Source organism: Melanerpes formicivorus, unplaced genomic scaffold, assembly GCF_026170545.1.
Source record: "Melanerpes formicivorus ecotype bairdi unplaced genomic scaffold, bMelFor1.0.p_v2 SCAF_4, whole genome shotgun sequence".
NCBI classification, from domain to species: Eukaryota; Metazoa; Chordata; class Aves; order Piciformes; family Picidae; genus Melanerpes; species Melanerpes formicivorus.
Genome location: NW_027142356.1, coordinates 39341519 through 39366118, shown reverse-complemented (window position 1 = coordinate 39366118; position 24600 = coordinate 39341519). Strand labels below are relative to the sequence as shown.

At 53.5% G+C, this 24600-nt stretch overlaps 1 protein-coding gene across 2 annotated transcripts in view; it reads left to right on the top strand.

Annotated features, from left to right (window-relative positions):
* DLC1 (DLC1 Rho GTPase activating protein) overlaps window positions 1-24600 on the top strand; it is a 170557-nt gene that overhangs the window by 101320 nt on the left and 44637 nt on the right. The window lies entirely within an intron of this gene.

Genomic DNA, 24600 nt, shown 5'->3' with positions numbered 1-24600 from the left:
GGTGCCAGCCACACTGCCCCTCTGCTGCCCCAGCCCATCAGTGCCCAGGCCCATGAGCTGCTGATGCTGGCTGCTGGGGGACTGCTGGCAGAGGAAGCCAGCACCCAGTCCAGCAGCCCCGACCACACAAAGCTCTCCCTGGCCCCCACCTTGCTTGGTGATGCTCGGTGTGGATTTCCTGCCAAGCCCAGTACGGACTAGGAGAGTGATGCTGCAAGGCTGGAAAGTGCAGCTGCCTTCAGGAAGAGCAAGCTGGAGCCAGGATGGGGCAGGGAGCAGCAGGTGAGGCGGGTGGGAAGCAGCTGCAGGTGCAGGAGAGGGAAGTTTGCCCCAGGTCAGGGCTGCATTTTCCCGTTTCTGATCACCCATAATCTACCCTAGGTGATCCTGCTTTGGCAGCATCATCTCTGCAGCTCCCTTCCTGCCTCTGATGTGATTCTGTGACAGCCCTCACTCGGTACAGCGAGCTCCCAGCTAGCAGCGCTGCTGCTGACAGTGCCCAGTGCACACCACCTCTGCTCCTCCTGCTCCTGCTGCTCCCAGCCAAAACAGCAAGTTCAGTGACTGGGCACAAACTGAAGAGAGGGAGGGATGCTGGAGTAGAGGATTGAAAAGCTAAGACTTGGAGAGGAGCCTGGGGGCTCCTACTGGTCTGATGGGAGTCAGCAGTGTGCCCAGGTGGCCAAGAAGGCCAATGGCATCCCAGCTGGCATTGGAAGGTGTGCAGCAGGGACAGGAGGTGACCTGGGCTGTGAGGAGGGGCTGAGGGAGCTGGGGGTGTTCAGGCTGGAGAAGAGGAAGCTGAGGGAGACCTCAGTGCTCTCTGCAGCTACCTGAAGGGAGGTTGGAGTGGGGAGGGGGCAGCCTCTGCTCCCTGGTGTCAAGGGACAGGAGCAGAGGAGATGGTTCCAAGCTGCACCAGGGGAGGCTCAGGCTGGATGCTAGGAGATGATTCTTCCCAGAGAGGGCTCTCAAACACTGGAATGTTCTGCCCAGGGCAGTGCTGGAGTCACCATCCCTGGGGGTGTTCAAGCAGCCCGTGGAGCTGGTGCTTAGGGAGGTGGTGTAGTGCTGACCCCGCAGTGCTGGGTTGAAGGTTGGATTGGATGAGCTTGGACATCCACCAGATCTATTCTGTGACTCTGTAACTTATAGGCTGTGTAGGAAAGTCTGGAACCTCTAACCAAGCACACTCAGCTCCCTCTCTTTACCGCTCTTTACTGCCTGGTTTCACCCCCGTTGACACAGGACCGCCTCTGTGTGGCTGACAGAAGAGAGAAGTGCTGGGGGAGGCTTGCTTTCTCACAGGGAAGCTTGGCTGCTCAGCGAGGAGCCTGCAGGTGGCCTCTGAGATCTTGAAGGGCTGTTAAGCTGGCTCAGTTTGCCCTAGGATCCTGGAGCTGAGGACTCCCTGCTCCAGCAGCTGCAGGGGAATGCATTTCCCAGTGCTGGTTTCCTCGATGTGGTGAATTATGCTCTGCCAGTCAGCCATGGAAGTGCTTCCCTCCAACAGCCTCTCCCATTCCCACACTCCAGGCCCAAGCCAGCTGCTGAGCTCTAGTAAGTCAAGACAAGACAGGTGGTTGGGATTTCTGTTCCACTTATTATGAGTTCATTATGTGGCTTAAGAGTCTGCAATGAAGTTTTGCAAGGGTTTGTCTCACTGAGATGGAGGTCAGTGCTCAGTACCTTCTGGAGTCTGACTGAGATGGAGGTCAGTGCTCAGTACCTTCCTTAGTCTGACTGAGATGGAGGTCAGTGCTCAGTACCTTCCTTAGTCTGACTGAGATGGAGGTCAGTGCTCAGTACCTTCCTTAGTCTCACTGAGGTGGAGGTCAGTGCTCAGTACCTTCCTTAGTCTCACTGAGATGGAGGTCAGTGCTCAGTACCTTCCTTAGTCTCACTGAGATGGAGGTCAGTGCTCAGTACCTCCTGGAGTCTGACTGAGATGGAGGTCAGTGCTCAGTACCTTCCTTAGTCTGACTGAGATGGAGGTCAGTGCTCAGTACCTTCTGGAGTCTCACTGAGATGGAGGTCAGTGCTCAGTACCTTCCTTAGTCTGACTGAGATGGAGGTCAGTGCTCAGTACCTTCCTTAGTCTGACTGAGATGGAGGTCAGTGCTCAGTACCTCCTGGAGTCTCACTGAGATGGAGGTCAGTGCTCAGTACCTCCTGGAGTCTGACTGAGATGGAGGTCAGTGCTCAGTACCTTCTGGAGTCTGACTGAGATGGAGGTCAGTGCTCAGTACCTCCTGGAGTCTCACTGAGATGGAGGTCAGTGCTCAGTACCTCCTGGAGTCTGACTGAGATGGAGGTCAGTGCTCAGTACCTTCTGGAGTCTGACTGAGATGGAGGTCAGTGCTCAGTACCTTCTGGAGTCTCACTGAGATGGAGGTCAGTGCTCAGTACCTCCTGGAGTCTGACTGAGATGGAGGTCAGTGCTCAGTACCTTCCTTTCCACCAATAACAATCAGGAGGTGTTTTCAAGCTGCCTTTCAGCCTACCCACATGGAACCACTTAGTCTGCCCCAGCAGGGCAATGAGCAGGACCCCTGCAGGGTGTCACAGCAGCACAGCAGCAGGCAGCTTTCATCAGTCAGTTGGGCAGGAGGTGCTGGCTGCCAGTGGAAATAGCTGGGATGCTCTTTCAAAGCAGTAGGAGTGATGCAAGAAGCCCTCCAGCTCTCCCCACTCCTCCAGCTGTGACAGAGTCTGGTTCTGGGGCAGATATTTCTGAGCTGTTAGAGCAGGCTCTTGCCCTTGTGCACCCCAGGGTTTGGGTGGTGCCAGACCTGAACCCCCAAATGAAAAGGCTGGTGATGAGCAGAGCAGCAACCTGCCCTCTGGGCTCGCTGTCTGGCCAGTGTCTGCTGGCACACCCTCAGGACATCTGCTGCTGCTTCTCCTTGGCCATTGGCTTCAGCTTTCTCCCAGAGCCCATAACCATCCAGGGGACAGACAAGGTCCCAGGCTCTTCTGGGTGGTGCCCAGTGACAGCACAAGGAACCCTTGGTATCAGCTGGGACACAGGAGGTTCCAGATCAACACCAGGAGACTTCTGTATGGTGAGGGTGGCAGAGCCCTGGAGCAGGCTGCCCAGAGAGGTTGTGCAGTCTCCTGCTCTGGAGCCTTTCCAACCCCACCTGGATGCATTCCTGTGGGGACTGCCCTGGGTGCTCTGCTCTGGCAGGGGGTTGGAGTGGATGATCTCTGGAGGTCCCTCCCAGCCCCTAACATCCTGTGATTCTGTACCTGTGATCCATGGATGGTTTGGTTCTTTGCTGTGCAGTCTGGGTGAGATATAACTTCCACTGAGTTGTTTGTTGAGAGCTTGTTGGAGATTCATGATCTGTGTTTTAAGTAGGCTGTAAAAGATATCTGCTGCAAATACAGCAGAGAAGGCTCTGGGCAGACCTCAGAGCAGCCTTCCAGTACCTAAAGGGGCTACAGGAGAGCTGGAGAGAGACCTGTGGCAAGGGCTGGGAGTGCCAGGACGAGGAACAATGGCTTTGAGCTGGGAGAGGGCAGATTTAGGCTGGAGGTTAGGAGGAAGTTCTTGACAGTGAGGGTGGTGAGACCGGCACAGGCTGCCCAGGGAGGCTGTGGCTGCCTCCTGCCTAAGGGTGCTGAAGGCCAGGCTGGATGAGGCCTTGAGCAAGCTGGGCTGGTGGGAGGGGGTTGGAACTGGAGGAGCTTTAAGGTCCCTTCCAGCCCAAAGCATTCCATGACTCTGTGGATTCCCCATGGGAATGTGTTTGCAGAGTACAGCTCCACTCCTGCTGAGAAATGCTGCTGCTGAAAACAAACAGAGCTCAAACACTGCTGCTTGCCAAGCAGCCCACAAAACCAGAGCCAGCCACAGCAACAAAACACCCCAAGAGTTTGTTTGTGTGCAGAAAGCAGCATTTATGTCAGCTCTCCCAAGACAGAGGAGAGCTTTAGCTAGAGCTAAAGGCAGAGGGTTTGCTTTCTCGCTGCCTATCTCCTGGGGAAAGAAGAGCTGTAGGTCATGAAGCATTCCAGCAGTGCCTTAGAGCCTGAATTACAGAGCTCAGATGGAGCTCTGGTGCCTGTGCCAAAGATGACATCGTTGGCTGCTGGCTGCATCCAGGCCTCTGGAGCAGGTGTGGTGACTCATCCTGCAGAGGCCTGAGGAGCAAGGCTGGCCCCGGCCCTGCCCCCGGCCTGGGGCTGGCACACACAGCCCCGGGGCACGGCAGGGCACTGCTGAGCCTGGTGCTGCAGGGAGGCTGGCAATGCTCTGCTGAAGGGCAGGGGAGGATCTGCAGCCCCATGGTGCTGCAGGGAGGTTGGCAATGCTCTGCTGAAAGGCAGGGGAGGATCTGCAGCCCCGTGGTGCTGCAGGGCACTGCTGAGCCTGGTGCTGCAGGGAGGTTGGCAATGCTCTGCTGAAGGGCAGGGGAGGATCTGCAGCCCCGTGGTGCTGCAGGGCACTGCTGAGCCTGGTGCTGTAGGGAGGTTGGCAATGCTCTGCTGAAGGGCAGGGGAGGATCTGCAGCCCCGTGGTGCTGCAGGGCACTGCTGAGCCTGGTGCTGCAGGGAGGTTGGCAATGCTCTGCTGAAAGGCAGGGGAGGATCTGCAGCCCAGTGGCACTGCAGGGCACTGCTGAGCCTGGTGCTGCAGGGAGGTTTCAGTGCCAAGGTGCAGCTCCTCTGTGGCAGTCAGGAGAACAATGTCAGTATGAAAACTGAATCTGCTTTGAACAGAAGCTGTTCCAGGAGCCTCGTGATGGCAGTTGATTAGGGTCAGGCTCTCTGGGGGGGATTATGCAGCCATCCCAAATCTGTCAGATGAGGCAACAAGGCCTCATGCAGAGCTTTCAGGCACTCACCTTCCACAGACCTCTCATCTTGATGACAAAGGAACAGCACCTGGAAATGTAATCTCTGTCATCTGAAATGCTGGCACTGTCCTCTGCAGCCATTCATCCTGAGGTTGTCTTTCACTGTGGCAGCTGTCCTTTGGAAAAGGGTATTCTGACCTGCTGAACACTGGGATGGGTTGACTCAGGCCAGCTGTTTAGGCCATGCTTTCTACAATGCTTTGTGTTCTGGAAGGTGTCCAGAGCAGGGCCAGGAGGAGGAGCAGAGGCCTGGAGCTGCTCTGCTGTGAGGTCAGACTGAGGGAGTTGGGTTTGTGCAGGCTGGAGAAGAGAAGGCTCCCAGGAGACCTAATTGTGGCCTTCCAGGATCTGAAGGGGGCTGCAGGAAAGCTGGGGAGGGACTTTTGAGGGTGTCAGGGAGGGATAGGACTGGGGGGGATGGAGCAAAGCTAGAAGTGGGGAGATTGAGATTGGCTGTGAGGAAGAAGTTGTTGCCCATGAGGGTGGTGAGAGCCTGGCACAGGCTGCCCAGGGAGGTGGTGGCAGCCTCCTGCCTGGAGGTGTTTGCAGCCAGGCTGGATGTGGCTGTGAGCAACCTGCTGTGGTGTGAGGTGTCCCTGCCCATGGCAGGGGGTTGGAGCTGGCTGAGCCTTGAGCTCCCTTCCAGCCCTGGCAGTTCTGTGCTGCTCTGGGAGGACAAACCCCCACATTCAATTAGCAGGCTGGCTCTGTGTTAGCCTCACCTGGAATGCTAGCTCTGGATCTCCACTCCTGTGCTCTTTCTAGCTCCTGTGCTGGGTGAGGATGGTTGCAAGGAGAACTGAGGATGGCAGCAGCTTGGCTGGTGTGGCAGCTGCAGCACAGCCCACGTTCCAGCTCACAGCCTGCTGCAGGCACTGCTGGCCTCTGAGAGCTGGGAGCAAGCTGGATGTGAAATCTGCTTATTTGTACAGCACAGTCCTTCCCACAGAGGATCAGTTTACTCCACAGAGCCAGGGGCAATCTGCACCATCAGTGTTAGTAGGAATTGAGTGTTGTGAGTAAGGGACAGTAAAAGGCAACCTAACTTTACTAACTTAGGCTAGAGCTAGACCATGGACCAAGCCATTCGTCATAAGCATTCCCCTGCTGACCTCCTGGAGGCCAGACTCCCCCAGCCAGGCTTACTAATCCCCATGGGAACAGTAATATCCCATCCCAAGTGAGAGGACCAAGCACTTGTCTGGGGTGTAGCTGATGGATGGCCCCAGCTATTTTTATGTGCTATTTCTTTAAGAGGAATGACATCCCTCTCCTGTGCTGAGGCCAGCCAGCCTGCTGAGGGGCAGAGCCTGAGACTCTGGGGCTGCACTGAGCACTCCCTCTCATAAATACCAAGTTCTCTTGCTCTGGGCACTTCCTCCTCCTGATGCTGTTTCCAACATGTGGAAAGCTCATTGCTTCATAGAGAATGGGCAGTGCTCCCCTCCTGCATGCTGCATCCAAAAGTGACCTAAGCCTGGTGAAATGAGAGCCCCACATCGAGCACCACTGTGAGGCCAGCAGCCAGCTGCAGCAGCTCTCCAGAGGGCACACAGGCAGCTTGCACAATGTTAGCAAAGAGGCTGGCTTCAGCTTCCCTGCAGCATCTGCTCCTGGCTGGAGCTCACCAGGGCAGACCCTCATGGCCTGCTCACCTCTGCCAGTGTATAAAGGGAGGAGGTTGTTGGTTTCCCTGGAATAACTGGGAGGTGCTGGAAGGTGTCCAGAGCAGGGCCACGAGGAGGAGCAGAGGGCTGGAGCTGCTCTGCTGTGAGGACAGACTGAGGGAGTTGGGGTTGTGCAGGCTGGAGAGGAGAAGGCTCCAAGGAGACCTCATTGTGGCCTTCCAGGATCTGCAGGGGGCTGCAAGAAAGCTGGGGAGGGACTTGTGAGGGTGTCAGGGAGTGATAGGACTGGGGGGATGGATCCAAGCTAGAGGAGGGGAAACTTAGACTGGATGTGAGGAAGAAGTTGTTCCCCATGAGACTCCCCACTGATTCCTGACACTCTGAACACCTTAAGACCTCAGATTAAATCGTTTCTGTCCAGCTCTCTTCCTATGAAATACTGGAGGGGATTCTGCCCCTTGGCTCTGCTCTGCTCAGACCTCACCTCCAATCCTGACTCCAGCTCTGCTGTCCCCAGCAGGAGCAGGACACAGAGCTGCTGGAGAGAGCCCAGAGGAGGCCACAGAGATGCTCCAAGGGCTGGAGCAGCTCTGCTGTGAGCACAGGCTGAGGGAGCTGGGGCTGTGCAGCCTGCAGAGGACAAGGCTCTGGGGGGACCTCAGAGCTGCCTGCCAGGACCTGAAGGGATCCTGCAGGAAGGCTGCAGAGGGACTTCTCCTCAGGGTGTCTGCAGACAGGTCCAGGGGGAATGGTTTGAAGCTGAGGCAGAGCAGGGTTGGAGCAGAGCTGAGGAAGAAGTTGTTGAGCAGGAGGCTGCTGAGCCTCTGGCCCAGGCTGCCCAGGGAGGCTGTGGCTGCCTCCTGCCTGGGGGTGCTGAAGGCCAGGCTGGATGAGGCCTTGAGCAGCTGAGTGTAGCTGAGAGGTGTCCCTGGGCATGGTGTGGAGGTTGGAGGAGCTGAGCTCTGAGCTCCCTGCCAGCCTGCTCAAAGTGAGTCTCCAGTCTGTATGTCTCAGGCCATGCTGACTTTATTTCCCAGGACGTCCTTGGTGCTGCAGTGCACAGAGGTGTCAGTGACAGATGCAGCTAGCAGAGGTCATGTGGAAGCAGAACTTCACCCTGGAGATGCAGGCTGCAGCAAATGCAAAAGCTGGAAGAGCAGGTGAAGGGAAAAAGCAAAAGGGAGAGGAAAAAGAAGTGGAAGTTTCTGTTGCTCTCAAGCTGAAGTGGGACAGTACCAGCAAATGCAAGAGAGGCTTTTCCCCTCCCATTTCCCTTACCAGCACCACTGCTCCCATTAGGTAACTGCTCTGGGCTTGTAGCCTGGGAAAACTGAGCTCTGGGAGTCTGAGCTGTGGCTCTTTGGGTTAAACTGAATGGACCTACAAACCATTTAGAGATTTAGCCACCCCTGAGTGCCAGAATATGGAAGTGATCTGTCTGCAAGGACTTTGTGTTCCTGACAGGGAGTTCTGGGGACTCACTGATTGCACAATGCTGGACACTAGCACCAGAACATCTGCTGGCAGAGTGCAGGCTGCACTTGGATGAAACTCACCCCCTTGACTACTTCACAGGACTTTGGGGAGGAGGCACTGAATGGCATGGCTGCACTGGAAGGCTGTGCCTTGCAGCAAGGGCTTCAGATCACATCCCATAACCACAGGTGTTCTTCCTAGCCAAGCAGACACAGATGTTAGTGCTCACATTAGACTGCAGGAGAGGCACACCTGAGCACACACCACACACCAAATACAAGCCCATGCCTCACAGGCAGTCTGTAATTCCTCTTCCTTCTCCAAGATGAGGCAGAACTTCATCTCTTTCATGGCATCCTAGCGATAACCACTGTGTGTAATGGCCCTGACAAGGCACTGGCTCCTGTGGGCAGCAACAGGCAGCCACCCAGGGAGCTGTCCCCTCTGAGATGAAGCAAATGCTCCCTGCTCTGGGCCCTGCTAGTCCTGGCACTGCAGTGGATATCACAGACTCACAGGATGGTAGGGGTTGGAAGGGACCTCCAGAGAGCATCCACTCCAACCCCCTGCCAGAGCAGCATCACCCAGGGCAGGGCACACAGAACACAGCCAGGGGGGTTGGAAAGGCTCCAGAGCAGGAGACTCCACAACCTCTCTGGGCAGCCTGCTCCAGGCTCTGCCACCCTCACCATACAGAAGTCTCCTGGTGTTGAGGTGGAACCTGCTGTGTCCCAGCCTGTCCTTATTGTTCCTTGTCCTGTCACTGGGCACCACCAAACAGCCTGGCACCTTCACCCTGACCCCCACCCCTCAGATCCTGATAGACATTGATCAGATCCTTCTCAGCCTTCTCTCCAGACTCAACAGCCCCAGGGCTCTCAGTCTCTCTTCCCAGGGGAGATGCTCAAGCCCCCTAAGCATCCTCCTGGCTCTGTGTTGGACTCTCTCCAGGGGAGGGGATGGCCTCAAGCTGCACCAGAGGAGGTTTAGGCTGGACATTAGAAAGAGTACTTCCCTGGGAGCGTTGTCAGCCTCCCCTGGGAGGTGGTTGAGTCACCATCCCTGGGTGTGTTTCCAAGTGGTGTAGGTGAGGTGCTTGGCAATGTGGCTTCGTGGTGGACCTGGTAGAGTAGGGTTAATGGTGGGACTTGATCTTGAAGGTCTTTGCCAACCTAAGTGATTCTGTGATCTGTAAGAAACCAGTGGCAGTAATGAAAAGGGAATGTTTCCCTGTGTCAGAAACCACTAGGAGAAAGAGTGGTGCTGTGAAATCAGTCCCCAGGAAGTGTTCTGACAGGTCTCCTCATTAGCAAAATAATTACCCAAACCACTAAGTATGTAGGAAAGAAATGGCTTGCAAGCCTGGCAGGTGCTGAGCCTTTTCCTCTGCAGTGGAAGAACCACTGCACAGCAACCCCAGGCAGAGCCACAGGCTGGGGGCAGAGTGGCTGAGAGCTGCCAGGCAGAGAGGGACCTGGGGGTGCTGGTTGATGGTAGGCTGAACATGAGCCTGCAGTGTGCCCAGGGGGCCAAGAAGGCCAAGGGCATCCTGGGCTGCAGCAGGAACAGTGTGGCCAGCAGGAGCAGGGAGGTCATTCTGCCCCTGTACACTGCACTGGTTAGGCCACACCTCGAGTACTGTGTCCAGTTCTGGGCTCCTCAAGTTAAGAAGGACATTGAGACACTTGAAGGTGTCCAGTGAAGGGCAACAAAGCTGGGGAGAGGCCTTGAGCACAGCCCTGTGAGGACAGGCTGAAGGAGCTGGGGTTGCTTAGCCTGGAGAAGAGGAGGCTCAGGGGAGACCTCATTGCTCTCTCCAACTACCTGAAGGGAGGTTGTAGCCAGCTGGGGGTTGGTCTCTTCTCCCAGACACCCAGCATCAGAACAAGAGGACACAGTCTCAAGCTGTGCCAGGGGATGTTTAGGCTGGAGGTGAGGAGAAAGTTCTTCCCTGAGAGAGTTGTTAGCCATTGGGATGTGCTGCCCAGGGAGGTGGTGGAGTCCCCATCCCTGGAGGTGTTCCAGAGGGGATTGGATGTGGCACTTGGAGCCATGGTCTGGTCATGAGGTCTGTGATGACAGGTTGGACTGGATGATCTTTGGGGTCTCTTCCAACCTTGGTGATGCTGTGAGACTGTGAACCTTCTGAGCCCATCTGTAGCTAGCCCTCCAAAGGGAGGCATCCAGGGCTGTGCTTTCCAGGGCCAGAGCAAAGCAGAGAGCTGGCAGCTGGAGCACACTGCCCAGCAGGCACATTTTGGTCACAAGTAGGCAATTTCACCTTGACTCCAAGGCTCACATCCCACCCTTAGCTCATCACAGATGGGTGGCCCAGCACTCACAGCTGCCTGGAGCCCCTGAGCCCTCAGGCAGAGAGGGAGGAGGTTGCATTCCTTGCTGGCCAGTGTGAGCCTGGTTGTGGATGTCCGTTCCCCGTCCTCACAAAGCACTGATCTGAGCTCCAGCATGCTTCAGGACCAGGCCTTTCTCCTCTCTCAGCTTCCACTATGGAATCAGGCTCTAGGCAAGAGGAAAGGGTCCATGTGGTTTAGGATTTTTGTGCCACTTTGTTACCTCTTCCTCCTCTTCCTGTGTGTTTTGCCCACAGAAGGGATTCCTCACATTGTTCTTCACTCCTGGGCAGTAAAACAGAGTAAAAATCAGAGTGTTGTGAAGAACTTGGTTAATCCTGCCCTGGATCAGGAATGAACAGAGACCAGTGGTAGCTAACAGAATAGAATTCAGCATTAACTTGGAGCTTCTGCTCCTCCAAGTGCAGCTGCTATCAGCCATCCACATCCACCCTCGGTGTGCTTCAGAAGGCCTCTGAGCTGCACAGCTGTGAGGTTTCCCCAGCTCTGCCTCTCCTTGCGTTCTTCTGGCAGCCATGAAAGCCCACAGCATCTCCATCTCAAGGAGTCTCTCCCTGATCTCCCATTCTGAGCAACTTCAGGTGCTAGTAAGGAGGAGCTGAAAACCCCACAGCATCCCAAAGAGAGTGAAAGAAAGGAACAAACTGGGGGGCAACAAAAACTGGCAGCAAACCAACAACCAACCGACCCCAAACCGGGCACCAAACCCCAGGCAGGGGAAAAAATACCAACAACTGTTCTAAGGCTCTGCCTGAGACAACAAAGAAGCTCTCAGCCACTAGCTTGATGTTCAGCAGATCCATCCCCTAGGAGTTTAGAGTGTGGGGCTGCTGCTGCAAAAAGAGGATGAAGCACAATAAACCCCCTCCAGCCGAGGCACTGCTCAGGGGTGGAACACAGGCAAGAGCTCAGGAAGGGCACAGCCATGTTCCTCTGATATGGATGGCCCCTGCTAGGCCATGGACATCCTGCTTGGTGCTGCTGTGAGGTTATGGCAGTGCACACACATTTGTCATGTCTTTTCCTGTTGATGGGGCTGGGGGAAAGCAGAAAGCTGCAATCACAGCTTGGCACTTGCCTGACTTGCACCTCAGACATGTTTCATGTTGGCTGTATTTAAAAGTGGTGACAGGTGACAAATTTGCAGAGGTCAGAGCTGGAGCAGCCTTGCAGCATTGCATTTCCCTTGTGCCACAAGTGCAGAGGCCAGAGCTGGAGCAGCCTTGCAGCATTGCATTTCCCTTGTGCCACAAGTGCAGAGGTCAGAGCTGGAGCAGCCTTGCAGCATTGCACTTCCCTTGTGCCACAAGTGCAGAGGTCAGAGCTGGAGCAGCCTTGCAGCATTGCACTTCCCTTGTGCCACAAGTGCAGAGGTCAGAGCTGGAGCAGCCTTGCAGCATTGCATTTCCCTTGTGCCACAAGTGCAGAGGTCAGAGCTGGAGCAGCCTTGCAGCATTGCACTTCCCTTGTGCCACAAGTGCAGAGGTCAGAGCTGGAGCAGCCTTGCAGCATTGCACTTCCCTTGTGCCACAAGTGCAGAGGTCAGAGCTGGAGCAGCCTTGCAGCATTGCACTTCCCTTGTGCCACAAGTGCAGAGGTCAGAGCTGGAGGAGCCTTGCAGCATTGCACTTCCCTTGTGCCACAAGTACAGAGGTCAGAGCTGGAGCAGCCTTGCAGCATTGCATTTCCCTTGTGCCACAAGTGCAGGACCATCTCCCTCACTCATTCCCTACCTCACCTGACCCAAAAGTGCCCCTTTCACTTTCTCAGTTTATTCCATGTTATGAGGACAGTGGTCAGGAAGCCAAAGAGAACTGAAACCGAACCCCAAACCGCTTCTCTTGGGGCTCAGGATCGTTCATTTGCTGTGTTTGGCTTCCATTTCCGTGCCTCTCTGGCTTGCTGGTGTCTTCCAGAAGCAGAAGTTCCAAATTCAGTGCTGAGAAGACATTTCCTGGTCCAGCAGAAGCAGATGAGAGAGGAAATTGTCTGAGCAGTGTCCATGTAGCTGTCACCAGCACTTCCAGACTGGGAAACAAGAAGATTTCAGCAAAGCTCTCTGGAGAGACTTTTTCCTGTGCATGAAAATGGTACCTTGGAGGAGCTGTCTCTGAGCTTGGCAGCTAAATGTCACCAAGGGTCACTTGGGGGTTGCTGTGGCCTGCTTGAACGGACTGCAGCACAAGCTGAGTAATTGATTTATCCTATCAGCTTGGCTATTCTGGTCAGATTCAATCAGGAAGTTCACAGCAAGCTTCCTTTCCTGGAATTCCAGTGGAAGATTATTACCCTTTGTTTGGACTGTATCACTTCTTCAGCTGATAAGAGCAGCCTGTGTTCCACCACAGATACAAAGATTCAGCAATTTAGAGCCTTAAGGAGCATTCTGCATTGTCCAGTAACTAGCTCTGTGTGCTTGGGGAAGTCACTGCAAAGGAGGACAGGTTTTCAGCCTGCACTTCCAGGACAATCCTGTGTCTCAGCAAAGCACAGGTAAGAGGCTTTTCATCCCTGACAGTAGGAGGCATGTTAAAGCTTTGCCTCATGCAGCTCTTACTGCAGTCCCACATTTGGTTATAATCTTCAGGACACAAAAGAAAGGCCTAGCTGGCAGGCAAAGGCATGAGGAGATGGAAAGACTAGATCCTGATTCTAGGAGAATTGACACTGGGATTGAGTCACACATCTGCCCCCAGTGCTGCTGTGCCCAGCAGGAGCAGGACACAGAGCTGCTGGAGAGAGCCCAGAGGAGGCCACAGAGATGCTCCAAGGGCTGGAGCAGCTCTGCTGTGAGCACAGGCTGAGGGAGCTGGGGCTGTGCAGCCTGCAGAGGAGAAGGCTCTGGGGGGACCTCAGAGCTGCCTGCCAGGAGCTGAAGGGATCCTGCAGGAAGGCTGCAGAGGGACTTCTCCTCAGGGTGTCTGCAGACAGGCCCAGGGGGAATGGTTTGAAGCTGAGGCAGAGCAGGGTTAGAGTGGAGCTGAGGAAGAAGTTGTTGAGCAGGAGGCTGCTGAGCCTCTGGCCCAGGCTGCCCAGGGAGGCTGTGGCTGCCTCCTGCCTGGGGGTGCTGAAGGCCAGGCTGGCTGAGGCCCTGAGCAGCTGAGTGTAGCTGAGAGGTGTCCCTGGGCATGGTGTGGAGGTTGGAGGAGCTGAGCTCTGAGCTCCCTCCCAGCCTGAGCTGTTCTGTGATTCTGTGATCCTAAACTCTGAAGTATTTTGCCAGACTTTAAAGTTTGAAGGTATTTGTCACTAGAAATCTTAAAATCCAGGCCAGCTCCTGAGGAGGCTTTTACAGCATGCCAGAGAGAAAACTTCAAGCAGGGTTTCTGAGCAGGAGCTGTCGTTTCTGTTGTCGCAGCGATCCTGACAACTGCCTCAGCAGTGATGTGCAGCAAAAGCCATGCACACACTCGTGGATCTGGGGCTGCTCTCTGCAGCTCCAGCACACTGGGTAGCACAAATATGTGAACACATTAACACATTGGCTGCCTCCAGCCTGTGGACATTAAATCTGCTGTGCTCTGTAGCACCCTGGGGCTCCTGCTCACAGTCATCAAATCTGCCTGGATTTGCAATGGGTTTAGATGTTTGCAACTAATCTTGAGGAGCTGCCTCCTGGTGGAGTTGACCTGGGGTTGGTTTGTGGGGTTTGGGGTGCTTTGCCTAGGGCAAATTCCGGCTTTGTGAGCAAAGGAAAACTTCTTTGTTCTTAGCTGGCTAACAGCTGCATTGCTGCTGCTGCTTGCACCAGAAGCAGGTAGCACTCCAGGCAGGCTTCTGGCACAGTGCAGCTGGGTACCAAACTGTCCCCCCCCAGGATTTCCTTGAGTGACTGGAACCAATTTGTCTTTCAGGATAATTTCCAAGGCACCTAAATTAGAGAGGAGCACAATGTGATGGGTATCCTAAATTGATTCCTCCCCAGAAGACAGAGACAGCTTCACACACTTATCTCATACAGACAGAGAATAGACCCTGATGTCTTTATCTAACACAGAGAGGGAGAGAATTGACCTGTTCATATTTATCTAATACAGAGGCAGAGAATAGACCTTTACATATTTGTCTAACCCAGAGCATAGACCTTTATGTATCTTCTGTGCATTTTGAGTGTGTCACCTACTGGAAAAGAGGAAGGGAGATTCAAACCAATCTTTTTCACCTTCCCCAAATCTGTCAGTATTAAGCTCTCATCCACATCAGGCAATGCCATCATAAATGGATCCCTAATGAACATGGTGGTGTGGGGACACACACAAATAGTCTAATTAACTTAGAGAGGACTAAACCCAAAAGCATTCACGAAACAATTTTGTGTCTAAGCCTAATTATTGCAAACAAAGATCAAAAGAAGAGCTTATCAAGAGGGGAGACAGTGTATTTCCCCCTTGGAACAAAGGACAAAAGACACAGTGTCTTGTCCTTTCCTTTGAGGTTTCTCTGTCTGCTCCTTTCCCCTCCCTTTCCTGATGGGCTGTGGTGTCCTGACGGCCGCTCTGCCGGCTCCAGCGCCGCCATCAATTCTGGGGCAGATGGCAGCTGCCCTATTTTTGTAACAGGAACAATGGAAATAGCATCACATTGTTACCAGAGGTAAAAGTGATTAAAAATACCCTCTGGAGCTTTCCTTTCTAGCTCACATGGTCACAATGGCCTGGAACCACTCCAGAACAAACGATGTGCAGGACCTGGGGAGCTCTGCTCCCTCTCCAGCGCGGGCAGGAAGGAATGCTTGGCTTTTCAAACTGCTGCTGCACCAACCCAGAACACTGATCAGCCTTCTAGTGCAGACAGCTCTTTTGGCAGGTGGAGTTCAAAGCCCAAAGCAAAACAGAAGCATTCATTTCTAAATGGGCTTGCTTAGCTTGGAGGAGGCTCAGGGGAGACCTTCTTGCTCTCCCTGAGGGGAGGCTGTAGCCAGGTGGGGGCTGGTCTCTTCTCCCAGGCACCCAGCACAGGTGCTCTAGACATGAAGGTGAGAAACTCTTTTTCCAGGCACAGATATCTTTACATGGCCTAGGGGTGGAAAAGTGCTATCAGAGTGTGATGCAGGGAGTTTCTCTGCCCTTTAGAAGCAGATGGGGCACCCAGGAACCCTGGGCTAGCTGAAAGCTTGCCTGGCTGGGCAATAGGTCACTATGTCAGAAGCCAAGCTAGCCATGAGCTGTCCCCACTCTCGTTCTGTGCCAGGCAGGCAGTTTCCTGCAGGGCCCGGATCTCATGATGGAGTCAGCCAACTCCCTGAGGTGCAAGAGAAAGAGCAAAGGAGAGAAGCTCCTGAACTCCTCAGACAGCACTCTAGAAGTTTTTGGTCTGGTTTGGTTTTCACACATTAGCAGTGGCACAGAATCCTCCTCTTTGACACCCAAGCAGGAAGCCTCCCACATGTATGCCTCTACATTCAAAACTTCAGTTACTTTCAAGACAGATGATGACCTGGGCTCAGCATTTTGTGACACAGGAAATTCTTGTACCTGAGGCCAAGTGGGATCACAGAATGACAGAATGTGAGGGGCTGGAAGGGACCTCCACAGATCATCCACTCCAGCCCCCCTGCCAGAGCAGGAGCACCCAGGGCAGGGCACACAGGAACACATCCAGGTGGGGTTGGAATATCTCCAGAGAGGGAAACTCCACAACCCCCTGGGCAGTCTGCTCCAGGGCTCTGGCACCTCACAGGGAAATAATTCTTCCTCCTGTTTCCATGGCACTTCCTCTGCCTCAGCTTCCACCCCTGCCCCTTGTGCTGGCATTGGGCATCCCCCAGCAGAGCCTGGCTCCAGCCTCTGGGCACTGCCCCTGCACAGCTTTAGCAACAGCAATGAGGTCACCCTCAGGCTCCTCCTCTCCAAGCTGCAGAGCCCTCAGCTCCCTCAGGCTCTCCTCATGAGGAAGATCTTCCACTGCCTTCAGCATTTCTGTGGCTCCATGCTGGACTCTCTCAAGCAGTTCCCTGAGGTCCTTCTTGCCCTGAGGGGCCCAGAGCAGGACTCAATATTCCAGATGTGGCCTCCGGATGTGGCTTTTATTTCCCAATGTTTCCCAAGGAATTCAACTCACTTCATCAGCTGAGAGATTCCATCTTCTGGCCTGCCAGAGCCGAGGGTGTCAGGGTGTTTGTGGATGCTCTTTGTGAGGGCTTTTGCTCAGTGCTGTCACTAAGGGCGCTGGGAGGCCAGCACGTGGCTCCTTGGAGCTTAGGTAATGGAGTTTGTAGGGTCAGTATGACATGCATGACAGGTTCTGAAGAGCCACTGGTAAATCAGCTGGAAAGCTCTGCACACACACCTTTCAAGTCATTGTTTATACTTCCTGGCTGAACTCAGGTGCCAGCAGCACTGCCAATCTGCAGCTTTAACAGAGCACCTGCAGCTGCAACAAGCAATGGCTCCTCAGCAGGGAACAAGGAGACTGCCTCTGTACCTTCCTGCCACCCCTGGGAAAGGTGATGCTGCTGAGTGATGGAAAGGCTCTTGTTTCAAAGGAGAGAAAGTTCTGCTTGGAGCATGAAAGGTGCAGGGATTCCTCCCACTGGTAATCACCTGCCCTATTGATCCCAGCACAGGTATGTCCCTGGCTGCCTCGAGCTCTCTGAAGCTGTGACCAAACAGGACTCAGGTGAGCTCAATCTGACTGTCCCCCCTGGGTTACTTTTCTCAGAACAGATCCTTCTCAGTTTAGAAGCACACCACCAGAAGTGGTCAATACCCTCGCTGGCCCCACAGCCTATGAGGAGAGGCTGAGGGAGCTGGGGTTGCTTAGCCTGGAGAAGAGGAGGCTCAGGGCAGACCTTATTGCTCTCTACAACTACCTGAAGGGAGGTTGTAGCCAGGTGGGGGTTGGTCTCTTCTCCCCGGCAAGCAGCACCAGAACAAGAGGACACAGTCTCAAGCTGTGCCAGGGGAGGTTTAGGCTGGAGGTGAGGGGAAAGCTCTTAACCGAGCGAGTCATTGTTCATCATTGGGATGTGCTGCCCAGGGAGGTGGTGGAGTCACCGTCCCTGGAGGGGTTCAAGAGGAGATTGGATGTGGCACTTGGTGCCATGGTCTGGTCATGAGGTCTGTGGTGAAAGGTTGGGCTTGATGATCTTTGGGGTCTCTTCCAACCTTGGTGATACTGTGAGACTGTGAGATGGTGTTCATACATTTACCTGGGGTCCCTGAAGAAAGACTTAGGTTATTTGTCTACTTAAGGCTTATTGGTTCATACCACCCAGCACATAGCTTCATGAATCTTCAGCAAAGCCTTCAGAAACAAAAGGGTTTAAACCCACCAGAACTGTGTCTGCTCTGGGCAAGCCATTTATCAGAACCCCACAGGGCAAATCATGTTACCAGGGCAGATGGGCACTGGGTGGTACTGAAGGAAGATAGGGACACATCTGATCCATTTGTTGCTGTACTGAAGGTGACAGAATCCCAGAAGGGCTCAGGCTGGAAGGGAGCTCAGAGCTCAGCTCCTCCAACCTCCCCACCATGCCCAGGGACACCTCTCAGCTACACTCAGCTGCTCAGGGCCTCATCCAGCCTGGCCTTCAGCACCCCCAGGCAGGAGGCAGCCACAGCCTCCCTGGGCAGCCTGGGCCAGAGGCTCAGCAGCCTCCTGCTCAACAACTTCTTCCTCAGCTCCACTCTAACCCTGCTCTGCCTCAGCTTCAAACCATTCCCCCTGGGCCTGTCTGCAGCCACCCTGAGGAGAAGTCCCTCTGCAGCCTTCCTGCAGGATCCCTTCAGGTGCTGGCAGGCAGCTCTGAGGTCCCCCCAGAGCCTTCTCCTCTGCAGGCTGCACAGCCCCAGCTCCCTCAGCCTGTGCTCACAGCAGAGCTGCTCCAGCCCTTGGAGCATCTTTGTGGCCTCCTCTGGGCTCTCTCCAGCAGCTCTGTGTCCCTCTTCTGCTGGGGACAGCAGAGCTGGAGGCAGGATTGGAGGTGAGGTCTGAGCAGAGCCAAGGGGCAATAGGACAGGTTGCAGTAGTGAGTCAGTGCTGTCTGGAAGCTGCACCTCTGACACCTTGTAGATGAGTTATGCTGGGAGCACCTTGGCTCTGGCAAATTGCTCTGCAACTACAGGCTTCAAAAATGTCCATCCTCAACAGGAGAGCATCTGCTGCATTGCTCTCCTCAAGAACCACCTCATTTCCTGTGTCTCTTTAGAATGATCTGAAGGCAAAAAGCACAGCCTCAGAAACAAGCATGGCAAAACCAGGCCAGCCCTCCAAGAGCGTGCCAGCGCTGAAACAGGACAGCGAGCTGCCTGCTTCCCATGCTGCTTCCTCATGGGGCCCTGTCACAGTGAGTGTCCTTGCTTCTGCAACCTGCCAGCTCCCATTAACCTCCCAGTCCCTTCTGAGTGCTGTACCCTGTTCACAAACAACCTCCCGAGGCCTCTCCCCCTCCGCAGCATGCTGCTCTGAGGAGAGCAATGCAGTGTGGGGGAGGAGGAAGCGTTCCCCAGCTCCCCTTGCCATCCCTTCAGAACCCATAACCCTACACTCTGGAGTGACTGATGAGCACCCCAAGAGTTCTGCTCCTGCTCCCCACCAGGCCTTGAATCCGACAAGGAAGGCCAACCAGCCCCTTCTTGCTGCCTGACCCTCTCCCCTTGCTATTGCTGGCCCTCATTCAAGTCAGGATCACATTTATCTTGGTAATATACACCTAATAAATCTTCTCCAACTGGGTTTGTTCTTGCTGGCAAGACAGCCAGCTTCCCCCTCCGCTCCTCTCATCTTTCCTCAGACATCATTAGGGGTGTTGACACTCCAGCAAGTTACTTAAGGTGCCCTGAGTGCATGTGCACAGCCCCCAGCCGAAGGCAGGGGAAGCGGTGCCCTGGGTTTGCTTACAGTGAGCACCAGCATGGGCACGAGCAATGGGGGAAGCAGTGGGGCTGGCAGTCTGCAAGAGGGTTTTCATTGGGCACAGTATCAGCAGGAGAATCTCACACAGCACTTTGCAGTACCTACCAGGGGCTCTGCAAGGGAGACACACACTGCTCTCCCTGCTTTATCTAGGGGGAACTCAAGTCTGAGGGAGGGAATGGACAGGCCAAGGCTGCCCTAGGAGTTAAATGAGGAAAAGACTGCAGGTAGAGGTTTTGAGTCTCGGTGTGCTGTCCAGAGCAGGACCAAGAAGGATGATGAATCTCACCTGAATCACACCAGGCCTGACTTTGTTCCCTGGGCTTATTACCTCTGTGCTCCTTCTTCCCTGGCTCTGTGGTTTCACGTTACACTAGCAACAGCTACTCCCCATGCTACAGCATCACAGCAGTACCTCCCCTGGCGAGGGCTGAGGTGAAACTGGCCATCACAGTGCGTGTGTGCCAGTTGCCATAGTTATTATGCTTTATTGACTCATGGCTTTAGAATGATTTCCTGAGTCCTGGAGATTCCCCAAGACTACAACAGCAGCAGCCTTTCACAGACTGGGTCAACTGGTCCAGGTGCTGGCATGTGCCTATTTCCTCCAGAGGAAATAAGTTTAATGGATATAGAGTTCATTTAACTAAAAGGCCTTGGATCACACGAGATGGAAGTGACAAACCAACTTCATTCTTGAAAGGAAATTTGTCATTGTTTGTAATTTTTTTAACTTACTATAATAGTTAAAAATAATAAACCAAACCTAAAGCACTGCCCCTCTGCTCCTCTTAACCCCAGCTGGGCACTGCATGGCTGCCATAGTCTGGACAGTCCAGCCTCTCAGGTGTGCTGTAACAACACAGCTGCTTCATAAAGCAGCTGCTAAGCACTGTTTTGACGTGTTTAAGGCAGCAGCCTTTCAGTTTTCATCTGCTCCAGCAGGCAAGCTGCATCTTACATCTTGTTTTAATGAAGGTCCTGCTGGCCCTCTGTGAAAGCTGACCTTTTATCACCATCAGACTGGAGGTCATGCGTGGACACAGAATGCAGTGAGAAACTCCCACATCTCGCCGCTGGAATTCCTTGGAAACTGTTGCTCTTGGAGGTGGAAGGTGAACTCTATCTGCTTGAAAAGGAAGAGGGAAGAGCTGGCAGATTTAGTGGTGATATAGCTGCTGTCACAAGAGCATGAAGTGAAAACAAGAGCCTCAAGGCTCTTTCCCCAGCCACAAAAATCTGAGACATACATCCTGCCTTCATTAAACCCTGCTGTGAAACTTCATCTTTTGATCACTCTGCAATCCAGATTTAGAGCAGAAGCTTCTGTTGTGTCTCCCAGCTCGTGGCACACTGTGACTTGTAAGCAGAGAAGCAGGGGTGCCAGTGCAGGCAGCTGAAGGGCCAAGGAGGTACCCTGGATCACCTCTGAGCCTTCCTCACTGGCCAGAAATTCTAGCTACCCTCTCTAGGACTTCTTCTAAGTAAGGTTTACCTTACCCCTACCTTCTTTCCCTACCTTCTTGAAAGATAACTTAAGTTTGTTGAGGTTGATTTCTTTCCCCCAAAGGTAGATTGGGGGTTTTGTTTGTTTGCATGACAAAACACAGCTTTTCACTGAAAGGAAGGCAAAATCGAAATCCTCACTTGTAACAGCACCTTAAACACAATGTGGAAGGTGCTGGAAGGGAGGTGGTGGCAGCCTCACCCCTGGAGGTGTTTGCAGCCAGGCTGGATGTGGCTGTGAGCAACCTGCTGTGGTGTGAGGTGTCCCTGCCCATGGCAGGGGATTGGAACTGGCTGAGCCTTGAGGTCCCTTCCACCCTGACAGTTCTGTGATATCCCACATCTCCCCGGATTTCTGCACACCAATGGTATTCCAAGTAAGCCAAGGAGCTTGCCCTCTGTCTAAAATAGAATGGAAGGAGTTATTTTCTCTCCTCCTCCCATTTCAGCTTATCTTGAGTTGCACTTTATCAGATTGCTTCTTTGTCAAACCATAGATTCCACTTTTATTTCTCATCCTTTTGTCCATCCATAAAACAGAGCCTCTCTTAAGTGCAGTGTGAACCTGGCCATTTAATGTGCAGCCTGAACTGCTGCACTGCATGGAGGGCATTCCAAAGCAGACAGAAACACACAGCTCACTGAGCTTTTCTTTTGAAACAGTTCTGTACACCACAAAGAACAAGGCAAAGCTCATTTGCTTTATTGCTTACTTTAAACCAATGAGGGAATAAACCCCCTAAGTGCTGCCTGGGATCAAATACAAGTCTCCTAACCATCCCAAGCCGGAAATATTCCTAATGCTGTTTATTTCTGAAGGAAGAGCTCTGGGGAAGGGAGCCCAGCAGTGCCAAGCAGGACAGCAGCACCTATGGTCATGCAGAACAGCTTCACTACCAGTCGTGTTTCAGAGTACTCTGGAAAGATGCTCCCCTCCAGTCTGTGACTCTCCATAGGTGAAACAATGGCTTGCCTTATCTCTGGGGAGTGATAGTGCAAACACCCTGCCAAGAGGCTCCTTTAAATAACTGCTTGTCAGTACAGTCAAGCACTGGGAAATGCAAAGGTCGTTACTGTGCTGACAATGGTTGGATCTGCGGGTCCTCGGGACTGTGGCAGTGCCACACTCAGGAAGCCCAGGACAAGGAATCCCAGCCTAGAGCCAGAGGCCTGGGAGCTGGGGCTGAAAGCGCTGCCTCATCTATCAGGCTGCTGCTCGGAGCACATTAGTGCTGGCCTCCAGGATGGCCAGCGTGTGCCTGACAATCCTGGGTCTGTACCCGCGGCTCCGGTGACTAATTACCCACTGGGACTTGTCTGTGTGCGGCACTATTTCGAGGAAAAAGGATGACAAGGGTACAGTTAGCCGTTCAGGCATTTGGGCCTGGGAGGGAAGAGAGAGGACAATCAAGGCATTATTATTAGATGGGGTCCTGCGAATCGCTCCCTTTATGCAGCTACAACAGAAGGAGAATTCACCTTTTAGAGTGAATAATTGTGCCTGTCGGGCAGTCCTTTACAATGACTCCAGCACCCAGCCAGGGTTCATTGATTGCATCAAGGATAACAGTATGCCATCCAAACTCTCCTCCTAGGCAGGCTGCCTCTGGGTCTCCTCAGGCAGCTGCCTGCTCTTTGCATAGCCAGAGATAAAGAAATAGAAATATTAAAGGCCAAGGCTCAGCTGATTTCACAACACCCTTTAAGGCTGGATGAATGATGAGGGTGGTTGTAGCCTGCTAACACCCATGCCTCAGGTGGAATGCTCCTCTGAGCACGTCTTACAGCCGGTGCCAGACTGGTGCCTTGCTTTGCAGCTCCAAAACACGCCTGCTTGAGCAGCCCTGCCCCACTCCAACTTAAAATGCAAGCCAGGGGGACTGCACGTCTTCAGGGGTTGATAACAAGATGGAATCAAAGCCTTTCTCTTTCAGATTGCCAGCAAGAATCTAATGCAGGTCAGTGATAATCCTCCAACATCTCTTTAGTGATGATCCCAGCAGACAGCCTGCTCCATCACCAAGTCACTGGTCCTGGCATTGCTGAGGGGTTCCACAGAGGGTGAATTAGGATGGAGCTGTCTCCTTTGCTGGGGGGGCTGATTAGCTCTGCAAGCAGAACAGGAGAGCTGAACCATGGTTCAAACAAAGCGTTTTATCAGTTAGCTCCATCACTCATTTGCTGGGTTACAGAGTGGCAGAGGTAGGAATGGCAAACCTTGTTCTAACTGCTGAGATCTCCCTGTCTGCTGTATCTGGGTCACCTTTGTTGGGCCTTCACCAAATCTTGTCACTCAACCATTCCAGAATCCCCAAACAAAGCTCTCTGACTCCAGATCTTCTTTGGCATCTGTCAGGTTTTACTTCTCTTGCTGCATTCTTATGTTTTTTGTGTTCAGTTCCCTTTCACCCTGCTGAGTCCTCCAAACCCTTTCCATTTTTTTTGCAGAGTAAAAGTCTATTCTCTCCCTCTTCAAAAGCTTCCTGTGGGTCCTATACAAAAGCTTCCTATGCAGAGGAGCAGGCTTGGTCCAGGAAGCAGCCCGGGCAGCCGGTGTTTACAAGAATAAGCCCTGCTTTGTGCTGGAAGGTAGCAACTGGACACATGGGGGTCCTCTGCTGCCAGCATTATCACTGGGAGGCAAACGCCTTGGTCCCAGAAGGCTTTCCTCCACCTTCTGCATCATTTTCCTTTCCATTTTCTCCTTCCTCTTGAGGATGTTAGCGGAGGAACATTTTCTCTCTTTTCTAGAGCTCAGACTGAGCATCACAACAAGGAGTTTCCATCTCTTGCCACATGTGGCTTCCCAGTCTGACTGCACAAACCCATAGGCAAGCCGGGCAGGCAGACAGGCTGGGATCACCTTGTCTGCTCAGCTGCGGGGTAGCACACGTCTGCCTTCCCCGCGTGAGGGTTAACAACTCACACTTCATAGGCCTGGCCCACCTTGTAAACACAGATATCAACATCCTGGTGCCTTAAAAGAAGCATTAAGAAATGCAGGTAAATATGGCTATGCCCCAAAGAGCCGGAGCCAGCTTAGCTGTGGAGAGGTAATTGATTAAGCAGCTAATAGATGTAAAGTCAAGCTTTAGGATGCAGTGCAGTTCCATCCTCCTCTGGGTTATTAAAGTAAATTAATGACCTGGAGCTATGTAGGGGTTTCCAGAAACAACACTCTGATAGCCAACTGGCCACGGTGTGCAGCCTGTAGGAGGGGGAGATGTTTATCCTGCAGCAAGCTGCCTGCTCAGGCACCACACTCCATATACTCTGTATCTGACAGAGCATAGTGCAGGAACGACAGCCCAGCCTTAGAACAACACCAGTGAGCATGAAATATGGTGTTAGCTTGGAAGAGAGTGAACCAATCTTCATTTCTGAGGGGCCCAGGCGTTTTCAAAGTGTCACAGTACTCTTTTCCATGCTGATAGCTTGGCAGCTGCTCAAAAGCAGCTCTTTGGTGCTATCTTAAAGTGTCCACCAAGGCACAAGCATCTGAGCAAACCATACAGGGGAGTAAACGATGCAGGGAGTTGCCTCCCTGGCACAGAGTGATGGAGGTAGGCTTTGCCTTGCTGTCTGCAGGACAGGTCTGGGGCTGTGCTGCAGTCCTCGGGGAAAACTTGCTGGTTTCCATCCCGGTCCAGACTGAGGCTTTCATTTGTGCAGGCATTCCCAGTGTTTCAAAGCACTCTGACCTGCTGCGGGGGGATGGAGGCAGCCCCACCCTGGCACCAGCCGCACCCAACTGGGGCAACCCTACAGGTTCAGCATCCCTTCTCTGCCCAGGGGTGCCCAGGGTTGCCTGGGGCTTCCCAAGCCCCCCCAGCTGACAATGCCAAGCAGCCAACACTGCCTTCCATATTAGCACTCCCCTCTACGGCTCCTGGA